Source organism: Neomonachus schauinslandi, chromosome 1 (assembly GCF_002201575.2).
Source record: "Neomonachus schauinslandi chromosome 1, ASM220157v2, whole genome shotgun sequence".
Taxonomy (NCBI): Eukaryota; Metazoa; Chordata; class Mammalia; order Carnivora; family Phocidae; genus Neomonachus; species Neomonachus schauinslandi.
This window is the reverse complement of record NC_058403.1, coordinates 154995452-155005012: the sequence shown is the minus strand read 5'-3', so window position 1 is coordinate 155005012 and position 9561 is coordinate 154995452.

Here is a 9561-nt window from a genome sequence, read left to right as displayed (position 1 = left end):
TCTTTTATATCACTGATTTGTTTCTCTGCTTGATCCATCCTCATTGTCATTTCCTCCAGTCAGTTTTGCATCTCAGTTTTAGCATTTTTTTCACCTGACTAGTTTTTAGTTCTTTTATGTCTGCAATAAGGGATTCTCTAGTGTCTGCTATGCTTTTCTCAAGCCTAGCTAGTATCGTTATGATTGTTGTTTTAAATTCTGGTTCAGGGATCTTACTTATATCTATTTTTATTAGATCCCTGGCTGTTACCTCTTCCTGTTTTTTTCTTTTGGGGTGAATTCCTCTGTCTTGTCATTTTGCCTAGGTCACTGTTTTTTGTGTGGTTGTTGGGAAAGTCTGTTATATTCCTGCTTATGATTGTAATGGTCATATTAAGAATAGGTCCTATACTGTCTTGGGCCTGGTGCTTCAGGAGGTGTTTCAGAGTGTGCACTCTGCTGTTGTGTTTTGGCTGCTCCTTCCCTCAGGTCATTCCTCTGCAGAGTTTCTCCTTGCTGCAGTGGGGGATGTTTGGACCTTGTTCACCATGTGGCAAGTTTTTCTAGGTGTGTTTTGGTCTGTTTGTTAAAAGAAGCTAGATACTATGTCCCCTAGAGCTGAAGCTTTGCAGCACTCTGTGACTTGGTACATGCAAGGAATCTGTGCTGGTCTTCTGGGGGAGCAGCCTCCTCTGCTGATTTTCAGGTGGACTTGCCCTAGTGGATATGCATCTGCAGGGTGCAGGACAGTGGGTCTTGGGGTAAGTAGGTCCAGACTCCAGTAGGGGGTGCTGTGATGCTCACTGAGGTCAGTCAGTGCTGATGGGTGGGGGGAAATGGCATCGCCCTGCTCTTTCATCTCCAGATCTGGGAATCTGCACCTACCACTTTTTAGGAAGCCTTCACAGAAGAGTGAACAATCTCCCCTCTCATGTCCCTGGCTTCCATCAGATCCCTGCCTTCATCCTGTCTGTGTCTGAGCTGTCTGCCTGGCAGATGGCACAGTACTCCTGTGTTTTATCTCGGGCATGTGGTTGGGTTTCAAAACTACAAATTTTAGGGACCTACAAGGTGCAGACTTATGCTGATCCTCTTGGGGAGAGTCTTGCCACGCTGTGGCAGATGCTGGTTTGTCCCAGAAAAGCAGTTGCATGACTACGTGGTGATTTGGAGTCTGTGGTAAAGCAGAGCAAAAAGCCAAGTTTGCTGCCCTCCACAGGTGTCACTGTTCCTATACTAGTGAACAGGGCAGCATATTGGTGCCCGCCAGCTCTATTGTCCCTGGCAAGACCATGCTACCACTCCCAAATGCACTCCAAGAAGGGGAACTGTTTCTCCCAGTGAGACCCAGGGGATCCTCAGACCATGCTGCCTATTCCCTGGCCTCTGCCCTCCTTCCCCATAGGAGCACCACTAAGCCTGCCAGGCATTACCCTGGTGATGGCCTGGACTTCTATAACTTCAGACTTCGGGCTCTGCTGCTTATAAAAACTTGTGGTATTCATCCCCTCTCCCTTTCCCTGTCAATGGTTTTGGGGAAGAGTTTTCTTGTGCAATCCCCTGCTCATGCTTTCACACACACTCACTCTCTCTCTCTTTCTCTTTTGCTCCTCTCTCCCTGATCAGGGCTCCCTCCCCTCCACAGCACCTGCAGTTCTTTTCTCCCCCAAACCAACTCTCTGCAGCAACTACCTTCCATGATGTGTCAGTTTTTCTGTCTCTAGACGTGCAGTGTGCTCTCTCAGTCCTCAGATCGATTTCTTGGGTGTTCAGAATGATTTGATATTAACCTAGCTGTGTTTGAGGGATGAGGCAAGTTTAGGGTCCCCCTACTCCTCTGCCATCTTAACTCCTCCTCCCTGGAAGTTCCTAAGTATACTTTCTAAAGTCCCATAAAAAGAAACATAGTTTAATAATGTTTCTCTCTTTTCTCTTATTTAAACAATTTTGGCTTTATCTGAAGTAAATAGTCCTAAAGTATTTGTATAGCAAATGAATGCATTTTTGTATGAATAAAGGAAATCTTTCAAGTTTCCAAGGGAGGGAAAAAGAGAGAGGGAAGTGAGACACAAAAAATAAGAGGAAACTGGCTTTAGATATCATATCATTTTTCTCTGTAAGGACAGCAAATAGTTAAGATGTGCACACATACCAGACAGAGGGTCATATATTAGATTTTGACCTAACTTGGGTCCTTGACAGTTCTATCTATCAAGTCAAGATTTTTAATACCAGCACTTATTAATTCACAATGTATGGAAAGGAAGGAAGTGATGCCTCCTATGTGAAACAAATAATTTCCTCATGAGACTTCTGTTTTTTGGTATCTAAAGTCTCCTTAAAATATATAGCCAAATGTTAACTATATATTTATATGATCAAGTGATTTGCCAGCCAACATTTTTATTTACCTAACATATCTATGATTTCTGACTAAAAGCCTTTAACAAACTGTGGAAAGAGCATTGGATATGTCAATATCAGAAGCTAATCCTGATATTGTCTAAAGGTGATGATGAGGGAGAAGATTCTCATATTTTATATTAGTTTTAGCTAAAAAATATTTTAGGGAGGCAATTTTTGAGTTTAAATTGTGTTTGGACTCCTCATAACAATTAAAGCAGATCATTGGACAGTCAGAATTTTGTTTTGCTTTTTTGTTATTTGTTTTTTTCAACATTTTTTTAAAATTGAATTCAATTTAATGAGCATATAGTGTATTATTAGTTTCATAGGTGGAATTTAGTGATCCATCAGTTGCATAAACACCCAGTGCTCATCCCATCAAGTACCCTCTTTAATGCTCACTATTCAGTTCCCCGTCCCCCTGCCCACCTCCCCTTCAGCAACCCTGTTTGTTTCCTATAGTTAAGAGTCTCTTATGGTTATTTCCCAATCTGTTTTTGTCTATGTCTTCAAAGGCAAGAGAGATCAGATTCAGCAGTGCTTAGGGACTGCCCTGCATTGGTGAGCAGCCCCAGGCAGAGGGGGAGAGGAGAAAAGCCTATTAGATACCCTGGGCCCATCTAAGAGGACAGCCACTCCATCTCCTATCAGCATGATGGGCCAGCACCCTAAGACACCCAGCAGCTGTTCAACCCACTGAGTGGGGTGGCCCTAGGTTGGTATGTCCCCAGGTTGGGGGTGGCCCCAGGTCTGTGTGTCCCTGGGTTGGGTTGGCTCCAGGTTGGAGTGGACCCAGGTCGCAGTAGCCCCAAGTCAGGGGCAGCTTGGTGAGAATTCAAGGTGGGCCTGGGCTGAAGCAGAATCTCAGCAGATGGCAACACAGGGAACAGGTCTAATTCTTAGGGAGATGAGGCCATGGAGAGGATGTGAGGTCTAAGGTGAGTCAAACCCAGCTGAAGAGGGAGTGATCTATGAGGAATTCCAAACCAAAGAACCCCTGGTGTCCACTATGCTGAATATGAACTAATTCAGCCAGAGGAGGACATCCCCTTTGTCTATAAGTTTATGTTCTAGAAAAAAATGGATGGTGCTGTGGAGCCATGCGATAGGCCTGGCAGAAGTCAAGAGCAGTGGATAGGGGAAGGGTTGCACTATGACAAAGCAGAGTGCAGGAGGGTGAAGTGTATGTGTGTGGCCGCATTGGTGAGGCCTGGGGTCACCAGGCGGAATCTAGGCTGGGATAGGGTGAGAAACATTTCACACAACAAAGACCAGGTTGCTAGGAGCCCCCAGTCTTCTAATGCCCCTTCTCCTTTCTGAGGCTCCCTCTATAGACACTTCCACCCCAGCACCTTTCCATAGGTGAGCTTCAAACCCTTCACACCTTTGTAGTCCTGTAGCAACTGGTCAGGCCCTAGTTGTTCAATCCACTATTGTGGGAGTCAATGTGGGATGTGCTGACTTGTCCATGGCCCTGTGGACACCAGGGGAGGGTTGGGAAATCCTTTCTGCCTGTGGGCAAATCATAGCTTCACAGGATGCAGGTGTCAGGACCTTGAAAGCTGGTTGATCTGGTTAATATGCTAGGTAGCGTACCCTGACATTTCTCAGGGATGGCAGTCGTTATCTAAAGAAGGAGAAGCAATTACCAAGCTTGACAGAAAGAAAGTAGGAAGAGTCCCCCAGACTGTCTAATAAGCCCATGCCAAAGGTAGGCTTACTCTGAGCTCAGAATACCTCAGCTTTGCAGCCCATCTCTCCCACTGGTCCTAGAAAAGTATTCACATGGTATATGAGTTTCTGTTGCTGTTGTTAACAAATGACCACAAATCTAGCGACTTGGAACAAGAGCCATTTATTATCTCCCACAGCAGTAGGTCCCGAGTCTGGTAAGTGTGGCTTGTTACTCTCTCACATGATCCACATCAAGGTTCTGTCTACCCTGGCACTATCTGGAGGCTCTGGGGGAAGTCCACTTCCAGGCTCATTCATTTTGTTGACAGAATTTATTTCCTTCTCATGGTTTCCACTTGGCCTGCCATCATCAGGCCACCAATGGTGGGCGAGTCTTTCTCACACTTAGAATCTCTCTTACTTTTCCTCCTGCTGCATCTCTTGACCCTAGTCAGGTAAAACTCTGCTTTTTAGGGATCAAGTGATTAGATTGGGGCTCCTGGATAATACAGGATAATCCCTAGTTTAAGATTTGTAATTTTAATTCCATCTGCAAATTTCCTTTTGCCATGTAATGAAACTAGTCACAAGTTCCAAGGACTAGGGCATGGCCATCTTTGGGAGACCATTCTGTTGACCATACATGGTCATGTTTTTGTAAAATTCAAGAGTGATTTTTTTTTTTCTGTTCTGTAGAAGACCCAGCATTCTCCATTCTCCTCTTAACCTAACACAGTGTTTTTCAAACTATAGTTCATTAGTCATTGTTGCTTCCTCAAAAAGTTAGTTTGAGTAACAACTAGCATTTTCGTAAGGAATATAGAATTGAATTGCATAGAAAATACCAAGACTGCACATAACCATCTAAGTTCTATGAAATTGTTAGTGTCCATACATACACACATACACATGCACTTGCGCATACACACACACACACACACACAAACACACTTCTGAACTAGGTCAGGATTTATTTATTTATTTTTAAGATTTTATTTATTTATTTGAGAGAGAGAGAATGAGAGACAGAGAGCATGAGAGGGAGGAGGGTCAGAGGGAGAAGCAGACTCCCTGCTGAGCAGGGAGCCCGATGCGGGACTCGATCCCAGGACTCCAGGATCATGACCTGAGCTGAAGGCAGTCACTTAACCAACTGAGCCACCCAGGCGCCCCTAGGTCAGGATTTAAAGTATACTTCTCAGTATACTTGGTTAAGACTTAAAAATTTGAAAAGACATTTTCTAAAAAGATGCTAGAATTCATCTAGAGCCTCCAGCAAGGCCTGCTCCTGGTCCTGGGAGGATTTCTGAAGCATCTGGGAAAGCATCTGTCTCCCTACCAGAATGCTGACACAGGCTATCTAGTCCTAGCCCAGAGGTCGGGGGCTCCCTTTGACCCTGGTTGTGTAGAGGGAGCCCTCTGCCCCCACTGTGGACAACTGATGATGCATCTGTTTGTCTCAATTTTCCTTTGTAGCTATGTCTAAGAGTCTGTTTGGACAGGGGAAGAAATCTCTAGATACATTTTTCTGAGTAAACGAGGTAACTGGAGAAATCACCTACCCTTCACCGAAGGCAGATGTACCTGAAGCTTCTCCAGCTTCTCTGGAGAATCCCCAAGAGAGGCCCGGATCTCAGCATGGGAGCATGCAGGGGTCTCCTCTCAGTGCCCAGGGCCCGTCCAGCATACCTGTACAGAAGGCTGCCCTTCCACCTCCTCCTAAGGCTTCACTGAAAGACACTGGCTCAAGGTACTGCCTCCGATCTACACCAACCCATGGCCTGGCTAAGGCTGGAGCAATGAGCACCCGGCCGCTCTCAGCAATTCCTGTCACTATCTCACCACCAGGAGGTGCTCTGCCAACATGTGGCCCCCTTGGACCAGTCCCTCTGCCCCCAGCCTCTTCCTTTCCTCCCAGCCCTTCTGCCCCCTGGGCCTTCACCTGCAAGCTGAAAAATGTCCTTCCTGGGAATAACCGATTTTCCTTTTGAACTTGAAAGTATTTGCGTGGCCACAGCTTCCTGAGTGGCCTGCCAGCTGAACACCTCCATGCTCATGTCCATGACGCTTTTGCCTCCCCTGGAAGCGCACAGAACTCTGCGCAGAGGTCTTAAAGGAAAACACCAAGTGCTTTCAAACCCCATATAAATCTAACTTAGATTTTGACACACAATGTTTTCTAGGCCTTCTTTTACCTCCCAAGTCACCTTGGTATTTTGCTCCTAAGTTTTTGGAGTTCAAGAATTTGGTTCCGATGTTGGTAGCAGAGCAGTATGTTTGATTCCTAGCCAGAGCCAGAAGGATACCTCTTCGGTTGAGGTAGAAACAAGCCAGGATGAGTGGGACCTGCAGGCCCTGTGTCTCTCCGTATAGCCCAGGGGGCGGCACTCAGGGCTGTCCTGGGTCCTGAGCACAAAGGGGCTAGAGCCCTGCCAGGAGCTCTCTTTGAGGCAATCTGAGGCTGAGAGAGCCTTTGGGCAGAGCACCCCTTCTAGCTCTGCCTTCCCCGGTGGACAGGCTCTGGATGATGCTTTGGTGGGACAATGGGCAGCCACTCAACCCTCCAGGAATGGAGTGACTGGTCCAGTCATGCAGGGTAGGAGACAGTAAGTAGGGGTTTGGAAACATTGTCTCAGCCTGAGGACCCCAGGAAACCCTCCTTGGCCCTGGGGAGCAAAGGCCTGTGGTCCAGCCTTGATTCTGTAGCCAATGTGTCCAGTCAGAACCCTGCCTCTCTTGGCCTCAGCTTCCCCCCTGCACAATATAGGGGTGAGCAAGGCTGTCTGCCAGGCCTGCTCAACTTCACTGTAACTATGTTACCAGGAACCAGGGATGGGTGAGGCCCTGGGTACAGCAGGTGGCAGGAGGCCAGGCGCTCACAGTGTGGAGAGGGCCACCAGGCCCAGCAAGGGCCATGGGTTCTGGGCCTATGGCTGGAGCAGGTCTCCACCTGATGCCATCACACTCATACTTCTGACCAACTGTGCAGCCTCCTGCAGTACCCTTCTAGTGCACTCTACTGAAAAAGTTTACCGTGGTGCTCACGCTGAAGGTGAGAAGCTTCAAGGATTCTGTGTGGTACTGCAGAGCATGTAGGAAGGGTGGGTTGATGCTGAGCAGCAAGTGGTAACTGGCACAGAGGGCCTGCAACACAGCTCTAACCTGGAACCCAGCAGCCCAGGGAGAAAAGAGAAGCATGTGCACAGAAAAGCTCCTGGCCCGGCGAAGTAGAAAAGTGAGAGGCTGGAACCCAAACAACCAGTGAATAGGGCAGGCTAAGTAGAGGCTGGAATCCCAGGAAACTCTAACTTTGGGAAGGTTAGTGGATATGAAATAATGCTCAGGGAGGAAGAGAGAGTGTGTACCTTACCAGGGTCTCAGGTGGACTTGGCATGTTGCCCACAGATGGTGGGTTCTTCCCTCTACATCATTCAAGGGCAGCCTACAACAAATGGGGTTTGCAGTGGTGACCCCAAGTCACCAGTACAGTGGACTGAATCGTGTCCCTAAAGGATATATGTTCACGTCCTAACCACCAGGACCTGTGACTATGACCTTCTAGAGCAATGACTGTGATTGTTATGGGTCTTGAGAGGAGGGGCTCATCCTAAATTATCCAGTAGGCCCTACACGCACTCACACGCATTCTTCAAACAGGGTGAGTTTTGAGACAGACACACAGAGGACACAGAGAATAAGAGGCAGCGATGTGACCACAGGGGCAGAGATTGGAGAGATGTGGTCACAAGCCAGGAATACCGGCAGCCAGCGGAGCCCGGAAGAGGCAAAGAAAAGAATGTCCCCTTGGGCTTCTGGAGGGAGTATGGTCCCACTGACACCTTGATTTTGGACTTCTGATTTTCAAGACTGTGAGGGAATGCATTTGTGTGAAGCCCCTGGTTTGTAATTTGTGTCAGCCCCAAGAAACATATACCAAACGCAGGCTCTTGTCTGCTCCGTCCCTGCTGTGTTCCCAGGGCCTAGGACAAGGCCTGCGTACAGCCAGTGCCTCCTAAGTGCTCAATGACTAGTGGGAAAAGGTCTTAGGAAATCCCTCAGCAAAGATTTTACTCCAAAGTTTAAAAATCCTGCATTCTGGCAGGGGGTGGGGTGGGGTGGAAGTGAGGTACAGGCTGCTGTCTATATAGATCATACTGTCCCTCCACCCGACCACATTGCCCGTCCTACTGACTTGGAAGTGTCTGGCTCATGCGTGTTGACGCCAAGTCTAGGCCGGTGCCCACGGCACTGACAGAGAAAATGAAAAATGGATAGCCTCCAAAAGACGCTGAGGGTGATATCTGGTGGCCTCCTCCCTTGTGAGCCACACACTGTGCTGAACCGATTTCCTCCACATTCGCTGCTGTGATGGGACTTTGGGGCAGAAGTGTGCAAATGTTGCTCCAGGAATGATGCCCATAGGCACCTGTGGGGTCCCAGAGCCCAGGCTGCTGCCAGGCCTCAGGGGGAGCCGGGTTGCTCCCCTCCCCGTGCTACACAAGTCCCCTAGGCACCAAGGTGGCCCTGCTGCCCGCTGACCAGCTGACCACAGTGGCCAGGCCTGACATGCCTTGTCATCCAAGGTCTCTGTCTGCTATGCTCCCCACACCTGCTAGGGCAAGGACTGCTCCAAGGGCGCATCTGATCTTGACCTGTGGGCTGCCTGTCCCCAGCACTAATCAAACGGTGGGCCCGTGCAGAGCTGGGCGTGCTGCTGCCTGCTCAGACCCCTCACAGCCCTTGGGACACCTAGGTTCTAATCCCACCTCTCTTATCTACAGGAGGCAGAACGGCCTTGGCCAAGTCTCCGTCTCCTCTCAATTTCGGGTATCAGTTTCCCCATGTGCAACATCTGTCACCTCAGGGGGACAATTCCTATAGTGCTCCATAATAGGAATGACCCCACGAGGGTAGGGCTTTGACCAGTAGACTGAGGCTGCAGTAGCAGGGGGCTGGGGATTAGAAGAGGGGCCCATGGCGCCAACTCTGGTCTGATTTGTGTGGCTGCTGGCTGTCCCACCTCCCCCTCCTCCTCCTTGTCCCAACTGCTAAGGAGTGAGGGATGCCCAGGCCGGCAGCCCAGGACCATCCAAGGGAGGGCTCTGCATTCTTGGGGCAGACTCTGCGGGTGGGAAGAACTTCAAAGAACATGACCCAGTGTCTCTTTTTACAGATGGGGAGACTGAGGCTAAGTGAGGCCTTGTCCAAGGTCACTCAGTGCAGGGAGCCACTAGGAGTTCTACCAAGGTACCCTGGGGGTTGCGTCAATTCTTACTTATGGGACAGGCACCTGGGTGGCCCTGCCAGGTCGGAGGGCTTGCCGTTGGGGTCTGTGACCAGGCAGCACAGGTCAGAGGCATCCCCGAAACAGGGAGGTGCTTTGTGATCAGCCAGCTGCCAGGCTTCATCCAATGCATCAGTGGCTCCTGCACCCTGGGTGTGAGTGCCAGCCTCCTAGGAGTTTGGGCTCCCAGCTCTGGGGCCTGCGGGAGAAGGCTGCCA